The sequence below is a fragment of the Monodelphis domestica genome, chromosome 7 (genome assembly GCF_027887165.1).
Source record: "Monodelphis domestica isolate mMonDom1 chromosome 7, mMonDom1.pri, whole genome shotgun sequence".
NCBI classification, from domain to species: Eukaryota; Metazoa; Chordata; class Mammalia; order Didelphimorphia; family Didelphidae; genus Monodelphis; species Monodelphis domestica.
Window position 1 is genome coordinate 271,332,985 of NC_077233.1, and position 23,883 is coordinate 271,356,867.

The 23,883-nt window shown below is 35.6% G+C and overlaps 1 protein-coding gene across 1 annotated transcript in view; it reads right to left on the reverse strand.

Annotated features, from left to right (window-relative positions):
- Positions 1-22,838, reverse strand: part of LRRC2 (leucine rich repeat containing 2) — a 215,077-nt gene extending 192,239 nt beyond the window's left edge. The window contains exon 1 of the mRNA XM_001369142.5: positions 22,673-22,838. The gene's annotated coding sequence lies outside the window, so the exon portion shown is untranslated. The remainder of the gene's footprint in view (positions 1-22,672) is intronic.
- Between the last annotated feature and the right edge of the window lie 1,045 nt (positions 22,839-23,883).

The following is a 23,883-nucleotide window of genomic DNA, read 5'->3' on the forward strand; positions in this document are numbered from 1 at the left end:
GTGGAATGGAGGAACTTGACTCTCCATGTCCAGGTTTGTGTATATGAGAAACACCCATGGGCTTCTTCCTTGAAGATGAATGAGGTAAGAAGTGCTGTAGACTTCCTTTTGGGCTTGAGGTCCAAGACTGAATGAAGTCTTCGCTGCCTCCCCCCACCACCAGCCCAGTTCTCTAGTCAATTAACAGGCTTTTCTTCATAACTTAGTAAACAAATAGGAAGCTGTCACAGACTACCTGTGAATGCTCTAAAGTGAAGAATTAGGCCCTTCCATTCTATATCAACATGCATTTCCAGTACTTGGGTCAAGAGCAGGCAGAAACTCTTGCATATGCCTCCAGTACTAATCCCTCCCAGTTATATAAGTAAAAAAATAATTTCTTCTTTGTATATTGTTTTTGCTTCCACAATAGCATTCAGGGCATCAGAAAATGGGTCAGGAGATGTAGGCATGGCTGCTAGGATTGCAGTTAAGGTAAGGAATCACACTAAAGGCAATTCAAGGTCTCTGTTCAAAGAATGATAAGTAATTCAAACTTTTAGCAGCTCTATGGTTGAGCTCTAGAATACTGTAAAAATGTTAGAAAATGTGTAAAAATAAAAAACCAAAAGTATCTATAAGCATTCATTTGCCCATTGTTACTCTTAATCTTACTCTTAATCCTTGTCCACCAAAAAGATGATATGTCTCTGAAGAAATTGAACCACATCTATACAAACATTCTTACTTATAAAAGATCTCAGAAGTCATAAAGGAAGAACAGGTCACAGTTTCTCCTCAGAAAATCATATAGCAGGGAAGGGGAAGGGGAGGCACAGCATTGGTTTCATCATGTGCCCAAGATAAAAAGAAAAATAATTTCATAAGATCTTTAATCATCTCACTTTGGATTCCCTATGACTAATATAAGCAAGCAGACCACCATGGAGATAATTATAGTTTATACATCAACAATTGTTGAAGCAGATGAAAACATGGAAATCCTATAAACTTGACAAGAACCTTAAAACCAAGTGAATACATACAATAATATTTGGTGATATAATTGCAAAAGAGGACACTAGAAAATTGGAGAAAATATGAAGAATGAGAGAACAAAAGGAATTATTAAGAAAAGTTTACTTGGAAGGTTTACACCTAGATATCATGAATGCTCTCCTCAAGAAGAGAATCAGTACACCTTCTACCTCACAGATTCACCAATATGACAGTAAAGGAAAATAATAAATTCTGGAAGGAATGTGGCAAAATTGGGACACTAATGCATTGATGGTAGAGTTGTGAATTGATCCAACCATTCTAGAAGGCAATTTGAAATTTTGTCCAAAGGATTTTAAAATAATGTATACCTTTTGATCTAACTATCCCACTAGTAGATCTGTATCCCAAAGAGATTTAAAAAATGGGGATAGATTTGTTTGTACAGAAATATTTATAAGTGTGATTTCTGTGGTGGCAAAAAATGTGAAACTGAGAGGATGTCCCTCAATTGAGGTATGGCTGAACAAATTGTGGCATATGATGGTGATGGATTGTTATTGCGTTATAAAGAATGATGAGCCATATGATTTCTTTAAGAACTGGAAAGATTTACATGAATTGATGTGGAGTTAAATAAGTAGAACCAGGAGAACATTATTCAAATGCCATAGACTTTGCTACTAACAGCAATGCAATGATTATTGACAATCCTGAGGGATTATGAGAAAAAAAAATGCTATCCACATATAGACAAAGAACTGTGGGAGTAGAAATGCAGTTGTTGCGGTATCTGATTTGGGGTTTGGGTTTTCAAAGATTGCTCCCTTACAAAAATAAATAATATGAAGATAGATTTTGAATGATAATACATATATAATAACCTAGTGGAATTACTTGTCAACTCTGGGAAGAGGGAAAGAAAAGGAGAGGAAGACAACATGAAACATGTAAACTTGAGAAACTTAAGTATATTTTTGTCACTGCAATAAAATAAAGAAAAAATCAAAATAAAGAAGAGAATCTGTAGGTGTGCAATGAAATATGAAGTTAGCTGTGAAGGACTCTGCTGACCTGGGAGTCATTTCAGATTGATCTATCTGTAGAACAAATCATTATCTGGTTGAAACAAAGGTCAAATCCACATCATACTATAAAAATGGTTAAAGATAAAATGATGCTACATGAAATTACAATGGTTTCTAATAAAACTATTTACGCAAGCTACTAACTCTGAAAAATGATAAATGAACAAAAAGTAAAAGCAATGATTTTGGTGGCTATTTTCAAAACATTTAAACAATTCAAAATAGTCTATACAAAGAAAACGCCAAGAGCCCAGGAAACCATCTCAGACAGCAAGCACTTGATCTCCTAATAAAAGTGGAGATGACAGCCAAGGTCAACATGAGTTCAGTTACAAGATCATCTGAAAAACATTATTGAGAAGGAAGACAGACTAGAAGCATTTCCCCAAACAGTGAAATGTCGCAGAGGATAACATTTCTTCAGAAAGCTTGGCATGAGAAACATTAGGATGAAATTGGATGAAGGACAATAAATAGATATGAAATGGAACATTTACCAGCATTATTAGAGCAATCCAGTCTTATCAATGAGAGTAAAACTACCAATCTAGTAACTTATTTGCTATGTTAAAAAATGGCAATGACAAATAAGAAGATAAGCCTGACTCTCATACCTATAAAACCTTTTAAAATTTGCAAGGTTCATTCCTTATAACAACCCTCTGAAGTAGATAGTAGAAGGATTATCATCTCTATTTTTCAGATGAGGAAAATGGGTCTATGAGATACCATAAGCTTTTCACAGCTGGTAAAACAACAGTGACACAACTATTAAGGATCAGAGGAAATATTTGAATTCAGGTTTACCTGAATGCATTCCCAGTAGTTTATCTACCAAGTCCTGCTACCTCTTGAGAAATCAAAAAGAGCAGCCAGATCTGGCTAAATCCAAACAGAACTCTGTGCTGGAAGTGACAATTTTAAAAGTACTCAGTTTTCTATCTCAAAGAAAAAAATTACCAAAATATAGAAAAGATCATATGTCATCTATAGAAGTGACTAAAAAGACATCAACAACTTCTGCTTATGTTCTCAGCTCTATAAAATCTTTATGAAACTGATCATTTTTTTAAAGTATGAGAACAGAGAAGTCTTGCCTTTTTTGAGGCAAGATTCTACAACACACTAGATCTTTGCAAATCACAAAATTAACTGAGAGGTAGAGACACAGAGGATCACCCAACTGGCAAGATGGTGAAGTATTTGTTTGGTGAAAATGCTACCAAACCTAAAACTTCTAAAATAAATAAATAAATAAACAGATAGATAGATGATAGATAGATGATAGATAGATAGATAGATAGATAGATAGATAGATAGATAGATAGATAGACAGACAGACAGACAGACAGACAGACAGACAGATAGATAGATAGATAGATAGATAGATAGATAGATAGATAGATAGATGAATAAATAAATGTGTTCTAGAAATAAAAGACCTAAAAGCTGATTTCACAAGATAAGATGTGAGAAATACTGCACATAGTTAAAAGAAATCAAATAAAAACTTTCATTAATACTTTGAGATTGTCCCTTAAATTCTCACTTCACCACCTTACCCTGATCAGAGGGACTAGTGAATGCAAGTCAGTTTTGCAGACTTGGGCTTCAGGGTCTGGCTCTGGGAGTTGGCTTATTTCCTTCATCATTGCAATGACTCAGCCTGAACTCTCACCACTCCACTCCATTTGCTCCCAACAGGCAGCTGGCACTAATTCTGCCCAGCCACAGAAAAGAAAGAACAATTGAAGGGGATGGGGAAGGCAGAAAAGGATTGTAGGTCAAATGAAAGGACCCTTTCATTGTGTAACAAAGAAAATTTCTTTAAAAAGGGCACTAAAAGCCTAGTGTTGATCTCTCTCCATGGTGTTCTCTGGGTCTCATGCCCTGCCTCAGAAATCTGTGCAGCAGTAGAAGGGAAAAGATGTTATGTGAATAGGGAAACCAAGATAAGTGAATGGGAAAATAAGAAAGACTGAAAGATCAAATGGCCAAGGGCAAAAGTCCAGGTAAAAATATAGTTCACAAGTAGATAAACAGAGACACTAATAAAGAGACAAAGAAAAATGATTCAACTACAGAGAATCCTTTGAGGATCAGCATCGATCAAGGAATACAATAAAGAAACAGAAACTCACCAAGTGTTTACCACCGCCATAGAAGAAAGTCCAAATACAAGAAATACTCCTTTGTAATGATGTTCTGAATGTTTCAGTTTGTAGCTAATATTTTACTATTTTTAATCAAGCTTTTGAAAATGATAGTGATTCCTCACAAGATCGGCCACCACTTTAAGGAGATTCCCAAACAATTTAATCATAGTAACTAGCATTTCTGTGGTGCTGTGGTTTGCAAAGATCTTAACATGTATCTTATTTGATCTTCATAACAACTCTGAGGTATATGTTACTGTCTCTATTTTATAGATGAGGAAACTGAAGCTGAGTGAGGTTTAAGTGACTTTCTCAGGGTCACACAGCTGATAAGGATCTAAGGGAACATTTCAACTGATATTTCCAGACTTTCAAGTTCAGTGCTTGATTCAATGGGCCTCCTGGCTGCCTCAATCTACACAGAAAAAGCCAAGTGTTGCCCAGACTTTGACATGAAGTTGAGTGGGTAATTCACTGAATCCATCAAAACATTTGTCATAGACAAGCAAAATAAAGAGACAATGATCAGCACCCACAGTTGAATAACAGGAAATCAAGCATTTGACAAATTATAATCCCTGCTCCGGTGTGGAGGACAAAGTACCAGACCTGGAATCAGGAATACTCCTATTCCTGAGTTCAAATCCAGTCTCAAACACTTAACTTACTATGCAACCTTGGACAAGTCACTTAACTTTCTTTGCCTCAGGTGTCATCTGTAAAATGAGCTGGAGAAGAAAATGACAAGCCATTTCATTGTCTGCCCAGAAAAAAATCCCAAATCGAGTCAAAAAGAGTCAGACACAACTGAGACAATTGAAAAATAACGGTAAAAACAATTTCCTGTCCTCTAGTTTAAAAAAAAATTGCTCCTAATATTATTCTCCAAATCAAGCTCTATTTGGTTGCATAGAGTACCCATATTCTCAAAGAATAGAGATTACAGATGATCCAAAGGGCAAAGTAAAAATATTTGATGTAAAAAGTACACAAGCCTTTTGCCGACAGCAATTTGAGAATGAGAAGTGTTACAGAAGATAAGATCAAGTACTTGTAGGACCAGAAAAGGAGGTGGACCAGCTGTGTGGTGAGAACAAAGAATAATCGATCTGAATAGTTACAGTGTTTAGGGAAAATGGATGGACCTCTCAAGTTCTTGACTGTTATCAAAATGTGTGTGTGTGTGTATGTATCAGTTCAGTGACTCTATAGAATGATGTAGAAAGATCGTTAAAATTGATTTAAAAAATAGCTTCCAATTTGCAATGGAGGGATGAGTACTTTTATTCACTCAGAGATTTATCAAAGGATCAAAGACTTCTTATCTCACCGAATAGTAACTTTCTCTAGAACAGACTATGTCTTTTCTATCCATGTCATCTACAGCATTTGTAGATTGAAAATGTGCAATACCTGTTTATCATATCATATCTAGGCTCCAAAATGCATGCTTAGGAAGATTAAGAATATTCAGTGTATCAGAAATGAAGTCAGATTTGTTACTGAAATGCTTGTTCAATCTTTATCAAATAGACAATCTTGTGATACTCAGAGATGTCAAGCACTGACCCAATACCTCAGTTGCTTATAGAAGGGATATGCAAACATGGCTGGGATTTATAGAAAGAAAGAGCTAGTTATTGTTATTTAAATGTATAATTGTAATAGACAACAACAAAAAATAATCAAATTTAGACAAAGCAACAAAATCTTACTTTTAGCAAAGCAGAACTAAATAAATTAAGAACCAATCAATAAATTAAGAAAATATTTTTGTTCTATGGCCTTTTCCAGGACTACCCTCAAATTCTACTATTTTAGGCAGTTTTCTTTCCTTTTTTATGTAGTTGTTGTCAATATGCATAGTTTGTATTCTCCAGAGCATCACCTCACATAGATAGTTATATATTTCCATGTGTGGTACATATTTATCATTTTTATGGAATTCTAATATTCTATTACATTAATATACCATATTTTATTCAGGAGATGGTAGATTTAATGAGACAGTCTGACTTTGTGCCTGTATACTATTTGTATTATTTGACAACCAATAAATCAACCAGAATCTTTGTTCTAGGCCAGAAAAATGAAAAAAAGGAAGAGAGAAGGAATGGAACAAGTATTTATTAAAGGCCCACTATGTGCCAGGCACTATGCTAAATGTTTTACAAATACTTTCTCATGTGGTCTTCACAAAGACCTTAGGATATAGATGCTATTATGATCCTGATTTTATAGTTAAGGACACGGAGGCAGACACAGATTAAGTGACTTCCCCAGATGTAAACTCATACCTTCTTGACAATAAGCACAGTGTTTTTGGTTGTTTTTTTATTTTTATTTTAAAATATTTTTCCATGATTCCATGATTCATTTTCTTTCTCTCCCTCCCCCCCCCTTCCCTCCTTACTCCCAGAGCCAACAAGCAATTCCACTGGCTTGTACAAATGTTATCACTTGACACCTATTTCCATATAATTCACCCCACTTTGGGAATCCACTATCCAGGACTGAGACACGTCCATGTGACTCTCGAGATGAATTATCTTAGTGGGAGAGGATACTCCCTTACTCCAAGGCTACTGGATCTTTACATATGCATACAGAATAGAGCTTTGTTGATTGGGAGATACTAGTAGTTGAGGGCATCAGGGAAGGTTTCATCTAGAAGTCAGCAATTAATCTGAGCATTGAAAAAAAATAGGGATACTAAGAGGACCTGGTAAGGGAGAACTGCATTTTAGGAATAAAAGAACAGCTTATTCAAAGGCATGAAGATAGAAGATGGCATTTTATGTGTGAGAAACATCAAGAGGGACAATTAGACTGTAATATGTATGTATAAGAATGTAAAAATCATAGCTATGTGCTATGGAAATGGGTATATAAGGAAAATAATACATGATAAGGTTTCCTGTTTAATATATAATGAATTTTGTCAAATTTATAAAAATATCAGCCATTCTCTAAATGATAAATGATCAAAAGATATGAACAGACAGTTTGGGGATGAAGAAATCAAAGCCAAAAATAGATATATTAAAAAAAGATCTAAACCATTATCAATTAGAGAAATGCAAACCAAAGCAACTTCGAAATATCATCTCACACATATTAGATTGGCTAAAATGATAAAAGGGCAACATAACAAATGTCAGAAGGAATGTGGGGAAATGGGGACACTAATGCACTATTAGTGAATCTGTGAATGTATCCAACCGTTTTGGAGAGCGATTTGGAATTATACCCAAAGAGTCATAAAACTATGGGTATACCCTTTGATGCAAGCAAAGCAATCACAATGAAGTTGTTTCCTAAGGTGACCAGGAAAAAAGGAAGAGAACCTATATCTTCTAAAATATTTAGAGCAACTCTCTTTGAGGTGGTAAAGAACTGGAAATTGAGGGAATGTCCATCAACTGAGGAATGGTTGAGGAAGTTGTGACATATAATTGTGATGGAATGCTACTGCACCATGAGAAATGATTAGCAGGTTAATTTATTTTAATGAAAAGACTTTTATGAAATTATGAATAGTGAAATGAGCAGAACTGAGAGAACATGATATGTAGCAACAGAAATGTCATTTGAATAATAACTTTTGTATGTCCACCTCCAGAGAAAAAACTGATAAATACAAACAAGCAAAACATAGTTTTTAAATACACATTTTTATCAAAAAGTGCCTTCTCTAATGCAAAGAGAGAAGGGTAAGAGAGAGATACCTAGAAACTTTAATGTAACAAATAAATAAATATATATTTTTAAGGTGGAAAAATAGTTTACAACCAAAAAAAAGGCTATTTAAATGCTCAACACGAGAATTTAAATTTGATCCCTAAAGTAATAGAATGATATAGGCAAACCTTAACTTTAGGAAAATAACTTTGGGGCCATTGTAGGATGGAATGGAGTTGGAGTAGATAATTAAGAGACCTATTTTAATAATTCTAAGTGAGAACATCTGTGGAGGTGGCTGTTTGAATAGAGAAAACATAACAGATTTGAGAAACACTGTGGATTTATAGAAAGCTAAGTGTCTGGACCTATGGAATGAGAGGGAAAAATCAAGAATTTCACCAAGCTTGTAAATCTGAGTGACTTAGATGAGACTCAATTGAGTATCTGAAATTTAGTAATTTTGTTTCTGTAGTTTGAGGTTCACAAAAAGGGACTTCTCTAACCTGGGTGTGTCTCTGAGTATCTTCCTCCAGGTCCTTCAAGTTCAAGATAAGGTAAAATGGCCAAGTAGATAAATTACCAGACCTGCAGTCAAAAAACCTAGGTTCAAATCTCACCTCTAAAGACCTACTAGCTTCTCTGAGTTTCCAATTCTCCAGCTCTAAAGTAGGATAAAATTGCCTCTGTAGAATCTATTTCATAGAGTTCTTCTGAGACTTAAACCAGCTAATATATATAAAGCATTTCACAAATTTAAAAGTACTAAGAAGAACAAAAAAGATGTAATTTCTGACCGCCAGTTTAGTTGAAGGCAGATAATTTAATCACAAGGTAATAATGAAGTGTTAAACTAATTTTAAAGATGTGTCTATGCCATCTTCCCTTATGAGGTGCCACCTTCTCTCTGGTTGAGCCAAGAAGGGCATAATTGGGAAAACAAATTAGCCATGTCTCTGAGGTATTTAAATAGCAAAGCTCTGAAGACTGCCAAGGTTTGGAGCAATTTTGGTGGTGCACTAAAAATGAGAGAAAGGTAAAATGTGCTTTTTATAAGCTATACTGAATACCAAACACAAATCAAAGATAGTCAAAAACATATTCTAGGGCTCAGGATTTTTAATGGCAGTGACCCACATCTATTAATTTGGAAAACTAAGAGTTTTTTCTACTATAGCTCTTTTTCAATGCTTTGCTATGCTGAGTTTTGTTTTGTTTTTAATTGTTCAGACTCATGATCCTGTACAACTCTGATCTAGGATAGTCACCCTCTAGGAATTTAGCCCACAAATGTGAATTCAAACTTCAGTAGTCCAGAGAGACTACTACATATAGTTATTATTCCTTGGATGTCATGTGTCTTTCACCATTTCTTAGTGCCATCCCTGAATGACAGATGTAAGTCTTCTTGCAATGTTTGAGCAGACAATGATTCAGCCTTCCAATAACATCTTTGTTTCTGATATATTACATGTTCTGAAACTCTACCCCATCACTCTAAAGGCATACTTGAAAGCCCTAAAGTAGAGATTGAATGGTTGATTCAGGACCATGCTGTGCCTTCCTCACTCACCCATTATCATTATTTTCAGCATCAATTATCGTTCTTTAGCAATGAATATAGATGTTGCATTTTATAGATTTGGTCCTATGAAATTTAGATAAATGTATACTAACACATATATATCTTAGAATATGTTTTGGTTATTTTGTGTGAGTTTTTGTTATTTATTCAAATAAATACCTGATAAGGTTGGGGTTTTTTCCGTTTTGTTTGTTCCTTCTTCTAAAAGTCAGTTGCAATTGTAAAATCCTGCTTGGTTGAAGATTCTAAGAAGCTGGGTTTTAGATCAAGATGATGATAGAAATTAAAATATAATTTATTTTAATGCCGCAAGGATCTATCAGTATGGGTAATACCTCCACCAGCTTAAATCACAACCTTTCTTAATACTTCATCTATGATTGCCCCAAGGGAACGGAAGTTACCTACAGAGGTTGGCTCATTAAGGGCTAGAGACAGTAGCATCTCATTTATGTCATACACAGACATAAGACTGAGTGTGTAGGCCAGAGAATATTGAAGATGATGACAGAAATTAAAATAAACTTACTCACTTTACTTGCTAAAAGTGGGAGCAGGCGATATTTCTCCTGGGGTGGAGGGGATCCCTTGGAATTAAACAGAAAGCATCTTTAATAGCTACCCAGTAGACACTTTTTTGATGAGGTCACCATAGACAAGATTGGCCTTGGATCTGACTAATAAAGCAGACAGAAAGTGTTTTGATGATATCCTAATGTGATCCAGGACAGTCTTAGAAAAGAGTAGTGACAATCTCACAGGACCATTCCCACTCCAAGAAGGCAGAGTAAGAGCTGAAGGGTCCAGTAGATGGCAGCAATCAATCATCAGGAGAACAATAGACTGGACAGCAAATCCCTGAGCACAAAATTGTGTTTTATAAGCCCATTGAGAGAGTGTGAGGAAGAATGGTGTGTCTGGGACAAAGATAAATCTAGGTTCACAGCAAAGTAGCTGTGAGAGGCATAATTGAGAAGCAATAAGCTTTAAGCTGGTTGTGGAAAGGAAAAGATGCAAGGGGAATTCCAGTTGTATCATAGCTCTTTCTCGCCTACAAGCTTGAGTTTTCCAGGAAGTGTTCCATTACTTCACCAACTAATTAGTCTGTGAGAAATCATTCCCCTGGTGAAGAGGGAAGAGTTAAAAAATAATCTACTACTTTGTTTTTCTTTGTTATATATTTTGCTATTCCAACTAAATGCCTTTCTGTTTGACTTCGGGTTCTTGCCTTGCTGGTTGGTAGGGGGGAAAAAGACTAAAGATAATTTGCATTTACAACATATCATTATAATTATCCACTAAACCTGGGGTATGCTACTAAAAGGTTCCAGAATTAAATAAGATTTACAACTGTGACTTGATGTAGCCACAATTTCATTACTTGTTGGCTAGCTCTAAATCTAGATCAATTTGACTTTGGACAATAGGAATACAATCCAAGGACAATCCCATAAGGAAGTAGCATGAGAGTAATACTGGTTTTGGATTCAGTGGACCTGGGTTCAAATCCTAATCATACTACTAAATAATTTGCATAATCTCAGCAAAGATACCTCAGTCTTCTGGCCTCATTTCCTCTTCTGTGAAATTAAGAATTTGGAATAAAAGGCCTCTTAGTTCTCTAGATCTTTTCTACAATCCTCAAGCTAGGTTAGATGGTCAAGAAAAAGTTTGGATCTCTTAAAAATGCATCAATTTGTTGTCTATATGGTATTCTTTTACTTAGCACTGAAATAAGCATAAAAAATACAATAAAGGGGAAACTGGGTAGATCAGTGGATTGAGAACCAGGCCTAGATATGGGAGGTCCTAGGTTCAAATCTAGCCTCAGACACTTCCCAGCTGTGTGACCCTAGGCAAGTCACTTGACTCCCATTGCCTAGCCCTTACCTCTCTTCTGCCTTGAAACCAATGCAAGACAGAAAGTTAGGGTTTTTAAAAAAACTACAATTAAAAGCCACATCTATTCCATATAACAGAGGCTGGCACTAAAGAAAAGTGCCAGGTTGAAGAGTGTGTGAAACTGATCACCTTGACAGTGGAGGGGCCCCAAGGGATTAGAATCTTGAGGAGGAGAAGACTCTGGCTGGGAGAGGAGTCGGTCTCTCAATCTTGAGAAGTCGAAGTGAGAAGGCAGGAAAAGATTTTCTCCTGAGGGTTACCCACCTTTCCTGCTGGTGACTGGAAATCCTTCCCCCCAACATTTCCCAATTGAAAAGACTATTGAAGAAGAAGCTTGAGAAAGACATTTTAAATCTCTGTTCAACTTTACTTCAGCTCCTGTTGCACTGAGTCTGAACTGTAGCCAAGGGGCCAAACCCAGGGTGAGTCAACCTGACTTTCTCTCAGGGGGCTCAAGATTTCAAGGACTGAGTTCCCCCCAAACTTGAGGATGGTGGGAAAAGGGTTTTAGATAGAGACAGGGACCCCCTTTTCTCACTTTCCTTTCCCATTCTTTCCCTGCTAGTTATTCTTTGTTAACCCCTGATTGAGTAGACGTTAAAATAGTTATCTGTTCCCCAAGCTGTGAATCAAGTGTGAGTGAACAGATCAAGGAGAGACCCTTTGATCTTGAGTAGTGGAGGGGGGACAAGAGGGACAAGAGTGAATCTGGGAGAGCAGTCTTAGATAAAGAGGGAAGGCAGAAGGGGGAAAATCTTCAAACCCCCTCTCCTCTCTCTGAGCCAATCTTAAACATCAGCTGTCTCCCCTGAACCCTGCTTTTGAAAAGGGAGGCTCTCCTTTCTCTCCTTTTCTCTGTACTGAAAGTCTTAACCCCTCTAATAGAAATAAACAATCCCTTGAATACATCCATAGAGTACAAATCCCTAATAGACCATACCAAAACAATATACATACATAAGCCCACCATAGAGAACTGAGCTTCACAAAATTTTTATTAGTCTATTCTATAACATATGAAAAATAAAGTAATGAAGGCGACAGCCAGGTGATGCGTTGTAAAGAATTGTAGACATGGAGTCAGGAGAACCTGAGTTCAAATTTGACCTCAGACACATAACAGCTGTGTTACCCTAAGACAAGTCACTTTTCCAAACTTGATTTCCTTGTCTGCAAAATGAAGATAATAAGGTATAGCACCTACCTACCAGAATTGTTGTGAGATAATAATATAATATTAGATGTTTTTAATCATATCAGCAGGATATCACAGTTCCACAGATAAATCTTATTTTTTTCTAATTTGCATCATGAAAATTTGGCTAAGATAAAATTTTTGGGTTTTATATTTAAACGGAAAAAGTAATTCATCAGTAAGTACCGCATGTTTTTCCCCCCTTCTCATTTCAACATTAAATTAACACCTAAAAATAGTAGGGATATGAAAATCAACTTAATTTTCCTCCTTCTCTGTATGCTGACCATGAAAGGCTTGCCAATATGGATAGGTAAACTTGTTGGTGTTTATGTGCTAAATATTTGATATCCATCACTTCAGTGTGGAGAGTTTAAAATACTCACCACAATTTACTCCTCCATTTCCATTAACTTCTAACTTTTCTTAATAATTTTTTACCTCTCTTAAGTCTATCCACTTTAAGCATAGCTTCTATTAGGCATCTAAGTCAAAGGTAGAATGGTCAGATTTCTCTCGCTTAGGAAATCAATGTCTTTTTGCTATTGAAGAGTCTATATTTCAAGAAGTCATTGAGAAAACAATGGGTAATACCAATGCTTTCAGGTAGGTCTCAGTAAGGAAAATATGATTTATACCATTAGTGTTCATTTCCTTTATCTGAGGGAAAGACAAAATGATGTTGTTGATATCATGTTAAGAGTTGGAGTCCTGTGTTGAGTTCAAGTTCTGCCTCTGACAGAGAAGTTGATAAATTTAGGTTTGAAGAATAATTAAGATGTTAGTTAGTTGAACTACCTTATCTTACAGATAAGGAAACTGAAATGAAGAAAAGTTCAAATAATTTGTCCTCAGCCACACAGGTAATAAATGGAGGAGATGGGATTCAAACCAGTCCCTCCAAAATTAAATAAAAATTAAAACCCTATTTTGAAGGGTAAGTATGAGAAAAATGAGCTAGCATATGTGAAGCACCTTACAAACTGTTAAACGCTATTAGTTATTTTATTAGCTGTACTCTTGGCACAAAATGCCAGAGATATATTTCATTTGTGTTAAATTCCCTTGGTTTTACGGTTTGTTCTTTGGTATGCCAATTGCTGGGTGGGAAATATGACAACCCAACTCAATAAAAGTATGTGTTGGCAAATGGCAAAAAAAACCCTGCATTTTTAAAATCTTTCCCTAAATACCTAAAACACTTTCATAGCCATTATTTCATTTTCACAACATTCTTGTCAAGCAATAATCTGCCCAATATGGAGCCCAATTTAGAAAGGCAATCTGTCAATACCCAGTCCACTACTCTATGGCTTCTGCTGGGTTATCAAGGGAATTGCAATGATTCAATAAGAGGAATGTCAAGTCATCTTCTCTTCCCTAACATAAGAAATCTAATGATATTCTCTCAGTACTAACTGCAACCAATTTAGCACTCCCCTGGGCCACATTCCCTACCTCACTTCTTCATTTAGCAATACTTGTAAAATGTTCTTAACACTATTATCTCCAGTTTAAGAAGAGCTAAACTGCAAAACTCTCCTGATTCTGTTTTGATGTTAGAAACAGCATAAAACCTTTTAAACATTCAAGGGGGAAAGTGGGGAGGGTTAGGAAGAAGGGCAGAGTACATATCACAGTGGAAAAGTGTTAAATTGCCCCATACCCCAGAATTAGTCTGTACTCAGATGTGTACTAAAGAAATTAGGAGTCAAAACTGTGTTGGGGTAATGTAGTAAGGAAGTCAGACTAACTGAAAGAATCCTTATTAGAGTATGGATTAGCTGGACTGGGTAGCTACATTTCCCAGAATTCACAAGATACATATTTAGCGTTCCATTTCACTTTGACTGTGTAGACTATGACAGCTAGTTCGATACCTTCATTTACAGATGAAAAAAATTGAGAACAGACAGCTTAGTGATAATGCTAAATTAAGAATGTGTCTGACACAATCATGCTACTTTAAAATTATCCTACATTTGTTCCTTCTTTTCCATTATCATCGTTATCATTGTAATAATCCAATCCCTTGTTATCTCATGTCAAACTAGTTTGAAGTCAAAGGATAAGTACAAAAATGTCTCTATCACTTATGCTGAGTCCTCAACCTCATTTTCCTTATCTGTTAAATAACATTTTTTAGTTGACTCTTAAATTCCTTCCCTGCTATAAATCACAGGTCTATGATCCTATGATCCTATGTCGGACCTTCAGGATCAAATCTGACTCCTTGGGTGTTAGAGATAGGAGCCAAACTTCCGCTCATTGACAGTGACCAATGGCCCAATTCCCTCTCAGCCACCAGGCCATCTATACATACCTTCTCTGAAATAGGATCTTAGGTCACCCCCTTTATACTCTGGGATTTATGGCTTTTCTTACTTAAGTTTTTATGGTCAATAAACTTGGGATGTGGTATTCCAGTCTTAAAACGGAGAATTAAAATTTTTCATAGAAAAATTATAACATGTCATGTCTAAGCTCTTTAGAATAAAGTATGTACTTTATTAAGCTATACTACCAATTTAAGAATCTCTTATAAATTGACCTGAAAGGGAAATTTCCATTATTGTTGTCTTTCCCAAGACAATATCCCAGAGCAATGACTCTTATTGGTGGCTTATGAGCATTATCTCTTTTGTCCTGATTAAAGATGCATTTTATTTTTTTTAAATGAGAGAATTTCACAATTATGTACAGTATTATACATACTCTACACCATATGTATACTATTCCTATGGTTAAATACGGAAGACTTAGGGCAAACTCTCCTTCAAAATTTCAAAATAATAACAAATATACCAAATAAGGCAAAAGAATAACAAGAGGAGTAAGTAAAGAAACCCTTTCAAGGAAAACTTAAATAAGAAAAACCTCAGAGAAAGACTAAAGAAATTAGCAACCAAAACAGAAATCTCAATATATTGACAACATATTGCTACCATTTAAATAATGTTTTAAGGAAAAGCATTGAGCATATATTATTTCAATAATCCTTAAAACAACCCTGGGAGGTAAGTACTATTATTATCTCTATTTGGCACATGAAGAGACTGAGACACAAAGAGCTTAAATGACTTGCCCAGGGTCATACAGCTAATAAATGTTTGCACCAAGATTCTTTTTTTTTTCAACCTTATCTTCTGTCTTAGTATCAATTCTAAGACAAAAGAGTGTTAAGGGGAAGGCAATTTGTTAAGTGACTTGCCCTGGGTCAGACAGCTAAGAAATGTCTGAGGCCATATTTGAACCCAGGTCCTCCCAATTCCAGATTAAGTACTCTATCTACTGTACTACCTAGCTGTCTCTTACATAATATACATTATTTGTAAGTTAAAAGAAAGAAAATAGAAATCTCTAGGAGGAAATAATATTTCTACTACTTCAACCACTCCCTAAAAGAAAGAATGGAACAACCCAAAAAACTTTCATTGGCTTAGAAGCTTAATAAAAAAAATTAAAGAAGTATCTGATAGATATAGGGGCGCAAATGAAATCTCTCAAAGAAGAATGAAAATACAAATATTAAATTGATAGCTTAGGACAGGTAGTGGAAAATCTTAAATCGATGAGCTCTTAAGGAGAGAATAATAGAAAAGTAACTGTTAAAATTAAATTGTGGTTGGACTCTGAATATATATCAATTAGGTGGTCACCAAAGATTTATTTTCTAAATCCCAAAATGAATTACAAATGGAAATTTTGGTAGTTTATTTACAATATTTACAATAGAAGGAAGATATTAAGGAATGAGAGAGAGAGAGAGAACTCTGACTTCTTCTGATACCAGTCAGAATTTCTAAACCCCAGCCAGAGGAAGAGAGTCTCAAGAAGTTGGGCCTTTCCTGGAGGCTTCATGCCTCCAGAAAGGCAGGGTCACTAAGTCAGCTTTTCACTCACCAATGGTAACAATCTAAAAGAAGTCTGGGTATTGGTTTTCCAGTCACTCCTCTGAGCCAGTGCCCAAAAATGAATGTCTGTCTTCCCTTCAGCTCCAAGTGACTGATCCTTCACTCCAAGCCCAGTGACTAACTGTTTATCCTCTTCAGTCTTTCTTTCCTCTATTTAAAGACCTTTTTTCTCTTGTGTCACCTCCCCAAATTTTTCACATCTCCCAATCACAACAGATGCTTTTTTTGCAGGACTGCCCATTCTCATCTTCTTTGATTAGGTTATTCTTTTTGGCTTACTTAACACCTCTTTTGTTAAGTACAGGTTTTGTAGTTACTTAACACCGTTTTGTGATTAATTCACCTTTTGTAGTTACTTAACACCTTTTTGTAGTTAAAAATCTAAAAATAGATTGTAGCTTAAAATTATAGCTTTACTATAAAGTAAGAGCTAAGTACCTTCATTGTTACAATCAGGAGGTAGCTAAATCCAATTTTCACATAACAAATATGATAAATTTAAAGGTAACGGATGAGATAATTCAAAACAAAAGACAGAAAATTTGGAAGAACACTTGAGACCTCTACAAACTCAAACAACCTAAAGATAATACTTGATTTACAAAAAAATAAGAATTATTGGCATGTTTAAAAAATGATAAATCAAAAATATGAATACAACATTCCAATAAATAAATAAATTCCAAAAGTTTTGGGAAGAAGGGGAAAGGAATGCAAATTTACTGAATCCATATGACATAATTGGGGAAGAATAGCAAGTTAAACTCATACAGTAATTTGATCTTCATAGTCCAGAACTTTATTATTGAAGAGATAAGCAAGAAGAAAAAGAAATTTACATATCCAAAGATGCTAATTCAAATCACATAATATGAAAGAAAATTCTAGAACATAATAAATTAAAAAGATAAGGAAATCATATTGCCTCCCAAAATAGCATATTCTACCAAGAATATATTATTTCATAAATAAAAGTAGAAATTCTACCTAATCTACCTATTCAATGCCATCCCAATTAAATTGCCAAAAAATTATTTTCTTAAGCTGGAAAAAAATAATATTTGAAAGAATAAAAGATCAAGAACATCAAGGGAATTAATGAAAAAAATCATAAAGGAAATCTAGCAGTATTAGATTTTAGATTTTTTTATAGAACAGTAATTATCAAAATGATCCAGTAATGGCTAAAAAATAGAAAGGTAGATCAGTGGAATAGAACAGACAAGCAGCAGCAAAAAATTATAGCAATCTTGTATTTGACAAAAGTATAGATCTAGGTTTTAGGAATAAGAAATCACTGTTAAAAGTTGCTAGAATAACTGGAAAGTAGTTTAGCAGATACTAGTTATAGACCAGTATTACATCATTCACTAAGATTAAAATGGATACATGATCTAGACATAAAAATGGAATCATAAGTAAATTGGAAGAACAGGGAACATACTACCTTATTAGCAGTTGGGAGATTGCTCTTATTCTTATAAATTTGACAAATATAGAGAGAACTTTGTCATATTTATAAGAATAAGAACAATCTCCCAACTGATAATGAAGAAACCAAAGCCATAAATAGGCATATGAAAAAGTTCTCTAAATCACTACTGATTAAAGAAATGCAAACCAAAACAGTTTCAGGATATCATCAATGACCATCAGCCTGGCTAAAACGACAAAAGGACAAAGTGGCAAATGTTGGAGGGAATATGAAAAAAAATGGGAACCCTAACGCCCTGTTGGTGAAACTAAAAACTGATCCAACCATTTTGGAGAGCAATTTGGAATTACACCCAGTTATAAAACTGAGTATACTTTTAGACTCAATAGTACTACTGGGTCTGTTTCCCAAAAAGATCAGGGAAAGAGGAAAAGAACCCATATGTTCCAAACTATTTAAAGCAGCTCTCTTTGTGGTGGCAAAGAATTGGAAATTGAGGGCATGCCCATAATTTTGGGAATGGCTGAGCAAAGAATAATTGTGATGCAATACCATTGTGCCCTGAGAAATGACAAATTGATCTTTTAAAAACTTAGAAAGAACTACATGAAATAATGAACAGTGAAATTTGTAGAACCATGAGAATATTATATACAGCCAGAGAAGTAATGTTGGGAGACTAAACTGTGAATATCACCTCCAGAAAATAAACAGAAAGGTGAAATATGAAAGACTAATTTATATGTACATATTGGCTTACCTTGATGATATCTTTTGGGATGTGGGGAGGTTGGGGTAGAACCGGAACATTAGTGGATGGAATTTATTATGTAGATATGAAGAAAAGTAAGCTAAACATATAGGAGATATGTGATTTCATTTGTGTAGTATCTTCTTTTTCTCTGTATATGGAAATGCTTATTTCCTTTGGTTTTGTAAAATTTTGAATAAATAAATAAATAAAGCTAGAGCTTCAACAGAATCATAGACTTTAATTTCTCCTGGAAAAAAAAAAAACTAGGCAGAACATTTTGGCATGCAAAATACACACACACACACACACACACACACACACACACACACAGAGGAAATTAAACAGGTAAGCAAACTCATAAAGAAATAAATAAATTTTTGCTGAATTTCAGATACCAATTCCATAGATGGAGATAAACAGTCAGAAGTAAACCCATTAAAGGAAGAAAATTGAACAAATGGGTGAGGGGTAGGAGTTATTTCTTCAGATGATAGTGAAGTGAAGAAAATCTTTCAAAGAAGTGAAGAAAAATATTTTAAAAAAAAGAATTAAAGGGCTTTGGTCCAGGGAAGAGGGGAGACTTTTAATTATACTCTTATTGAGACCTGAAAACAGAAGCATAACAAATTTTCATAAGTACATCTATGTCAAGGACCTGAGACTGGAGGGGAAAGGCAAAGATAGAGGGGAGAAGAGAAAAATAAGGTTTTTTTTTTTTCCCCAAAGTTACCAGATCACCAAAGATTACCAATCTTTTAATTATCAAATCTAATGGATTTTTTCCCATCCTCATCCTTTTTTTACTTTGCAGCAGGCCTTGCCACTTTCAATCACCTTCTTCCCTTTGAAACCCTTTTCTACCTAGGATTCTGTGATAATCTCTACCCTGACTCTCACAATAACTGTCTAATTGTTCCTTGTTTGTCTCCTTTGCTAGATCTTGATCTTGGTCATATCCGTCAACTATGATTGTTCCCCAGGGCCCTGTTCTTGGCTCTCTTCTCAAAAATCTCCTTTATGTTAAGCTTACTTTTCTTCATATTTACATAAGAAAACCCATTCATAAGTGTCCCAGCCCCTCTCCAAACTCCCCATATTATAAAAGATATCATCAAGGTGGGCCTTCATGTACATATAAATTAGTCTTTCATGTTTCATCTTTCTGTTCACTTCTGGAGGTTACCTTCTATTTTACATCATTATGTCATATTTCATGGTTTCAATTTTCATCTCTATTCCAATGATTCTCAGTTTAATTCATCCAGCCCTAAACTCCAGACTTTCCTCTCCAACTGCCTATTAGACATCTCAAACTGAATGTTCAATAAATATCTTAAAACTCAACATGCCTGAACATGTTCTAAACCAAATTCATTATCTTTTCCCCAAAACCTCTCCTCTTCAGAATTTTCCAACAGGTTCCCAACCTGTCTGTCATTGATGACTCCTCATTCTTCCTAATCCACTCTGTTGCCAAATCTTTTCAATTTTGCCTCTATAATATCTCTTATATATACCTCTTTCTCTCCTCTGACACTGCCACTACCCTGGTACAGGTTTTTGTCACTTCATGCCTGGACTCTTTCAGTAGTCTGTTGTTTGGGCTCCCTCCCCCCCATGTCTCCCTACTCCACTACATCCTTCTCTCATCTATCAAATTAATTTTCCTGGTGCAGATATTACCATGTTATTTTTCCTATTCAATAAACTTCAGTGGCTCCAGGATCAAATATAAAATCCTCTCTTTGGCATTCAGTCATGACCCCTTCTTACCTTTGGAAAAAAAAACTGGACTCCTTAAACTTTAAACATTTCCCCCACCAGCCCCACCAATATATGCTGAAATCCAGTCACACTGGCCTCCTTGCTGTTATTCAAAAAAAGCAATCCAACTCCAAACTGGACATTTTCACTGGCTTTCCCCCAGGCCTGGATTGTTCTTTCCCCATCTCCATCTCCTAGATTCCTTCAATCTAAACCTAAAATTCCATCTTCTATGAGAAACTTTTCCTAGTCCTCTTTAGTGCTATAATCTTCCCTCTATTGATTATCTATTATTTATCCTACATAGATCTTATCTATTCATAGTTATTTTCATGCTGCCCCCCCATTAGATTGTGAGCTCCTTGAGAGCAGGGACAGTTTTCCTTATATGTCTAGCACTTAGCACCATGACTGTCACATAATAAGATCTTAATAAATGTGATTGTTAGTCTAAGGGGAGGAGAGTAGTTGGAAGAGAATGGAGAAAAGTGGAGAGGGGGAGGGAATAGAAGTGGAAGGAGGAAGAGAAGGAGAGTCAAGGGAAGTAAGAGAAAAAAGTGGAGAAAGGAATGAGGAGGAGGGAAGGGGAAGAGAAGTGAAAGAAAATGGGAAAAGGAAGTGAACAAGAGAGGAAGTAAAGGAGAAAATGGAAAAGAGAGGAGAAGGGAGGGCAATAGTAGGGATAAGAGAGAGAATAACATGGGGAAAGTAATGAAAAGGAGGGATAGAGAGCAAATGGAGAAAGAGGAGGAGGGAAAAGTAGAGAAGGAAAAGAGAAAAGGAGAGAGGAGAAGCTAAATGAGAGTGAAAAGGAGAGAAGAAGAGGAGAAAAAAAGCAATTTCAAGTTCTAAGCATCTTAATAAGCAAATAAACTGCAAGCATTTTTTATAACAAAGGCTACTCAAAAGTTGAGGATATATTCCTACATATAGGTAAGTAATCATTTGTTTCCAAAGGAAACATTAGTCAATAATAATGATTTTCATTTGCAAAGCCTTTTAAAATATGAAGGGCCTTTTACATAGATTATCTCAATTTAGCCTCAGAACAAGACTGTGACATAAGTATTATAGGTATTTTATCCACAGTTCTTAGGTGAGGAAAGATCTGGAAGGATTGGATGATTCACCAATGGCCACACAGCTATTAGGTGTCAGAAGATACATCCGAATCCAACTCTTCTTAGCTCTGAGTCTAGCATTCTATTCATCACACTTTACTGATTTGTTTGCAACTAATATTAATTTCCTCCTCTATCCCTTCTATAATTGCATTAATAAAGTGAAAAAAGGTGCAATCTGTACTGGGAATTTAAATCATTTTCATGATGAACACCTATTAAGTTAGAAAATGAAGTCAAATCTAATGGCAACAATTAGTAGTTAGGCTAAAGATAAACTTAGAGGAAAGCACTTTGGGATTTATTTTTCTTCCATCACAGGATGGATGAAGGAATTCAAAGGACCACTGTGAAAAGGATGAGTAAATTTCCCTTAGATGTTGTTATTATGTGTCTTTTGTTTGAACAGAAGAGGGTATCACCCAGTAATATTATTAATTCACAAAGCTATATTATATGTAGTACTGCCAATTCACTTTAGGAGATATAATTCTCCCAAGCTGGTGGAGATAAAATACTCACTGGGATAAAAGAGTTCAGGTGACAATCATCAGACATTTTTAGGGAATTAAATGGGACACAAATTAGGCTGATTCCTCTCCAAATGGGCAGAGTTTAACACCCTGAATTGTTTTAATCACCCTTACTTGCTAAGGCAGAAAGTTTTACATGATCTATTCAGTTAGCCAAAAAGATTCACTGAATTTCTTCCAAGAGGCATCAGCAGACCAGATAAAATCTCCAGAACCTTCTATTTATTCTATCATTCTTTCCAGGCTTCTGACCAAAATGACAGTACTTTTCTTTTGTATGGGACATTATTTCCACACCTAAAAATAAGACTTCGTTTGGGGGTTACTACAGAAACACCTAAATGTGTAAATAACGCAGGTGACAGGAGGCTCCTTTCAGAGTTAAATACAATAGCTTTCAAGTATATAAGCAATCAGTACTCCTGCTCAGGAGTTACTGCCAGGCCACTACTACGCCTCTTTATTCTCTTCCATTTTAGTAGCAGCAACTCGGAATTGTCCGCTTCTCCTTCCTCCCTGAACCGATCGCTTGAAATCTCAACAAAACATCAAAAGCTGCCACTTACCAGGACCTAAAGAATACCTCTGTCCAGCACTCCAGGTCGCAAGCGGCAGCCGCTTAATTAGAGCCCCGGAGGTTGTTTACAATTTGCCGGAGCAAGCCCTGTCTCCTCGTGAAGTCCAAAGGCTTGAACTTTGCAGTATGCCTTGCCCTGGTGCTTCGCTAATAGGCTATATTTGTAAGCTGATAACATGATCTCGGGTCTTAGAGAAGGGACATGTGCATGAAAAAAAAACATCCACCCCTTATGACTCAACTCAGCGTGAGACACGGAACTTTAAGAGGAGAGTGTTACCACAGAGGAAGTAATAGAGCCAACAGGCTGGGGATGGGAAACTGAACTCTAGTCGATTTCTCATTCAGATGTGCAACGTTTTTTGTTTTTGTTTTTTTAAAGAAAGTGCATTTAAATTCGGAAGTTTTCTAAATATATGAGGGGACAGGAAAGGGGTTAGAGGGGAGAAGAACTTTGCTCAAGGTCCGGAGATCTTAGTTGTTTTCTAATAGCAGGAAACCAAATAAATAAAATATGGAAATAAGCCAAGTGACCGAGAGATAAAAGGGGCATTTCCTTCAAAGCTCTAGAAAATAGATGTTGATGGTCTATTTATTGCAACATTATTGCTACTTCATGCATTTTAGATGAGCTTGAACTCCCTACGGATATGTTTAATCTTAGGCAAGAATACTTGGCTGCTATTTTCCATTGTAGTACTATGGAATGGATTAAACTAGTGTGCTTATCTCTTAAGTCACCTGGTTGGTAACAAAATAGAAACTTCTAAATAGAAAACAACAACAACGGCAAAAGGTGGGGGGGGGGGGTGCTGTGCTACATATGTATATATATTTTCATACATATATGTATATATTGGATCTCCAGGATTTACAAAGTAACCCAACAAATCTACAGAAGCAGTGCCCAGTCTCCAAAGGACAAAAAGACCAGAGGGAACCCATAAACGCTTTAGGATCAGAGATTAGGGCTCAGAGGGACCTCAAGGTCCAATCCCCTCCTTTTATCGATGAGAAAAAAGAAGGCCAAAGAAATTAAATGACTTTCCAAAGGAAACATAAGACATGAGACAAAGTCAAGATTCAAACTCAAGTCTTCAAAGTGATTTGAAAACTTCTGCTCATCACAGTTGCTCCTTATGAAATTAAAAATTACATATTAGAATAACTCTAAGATATAATCTCATACAGACTAAATTA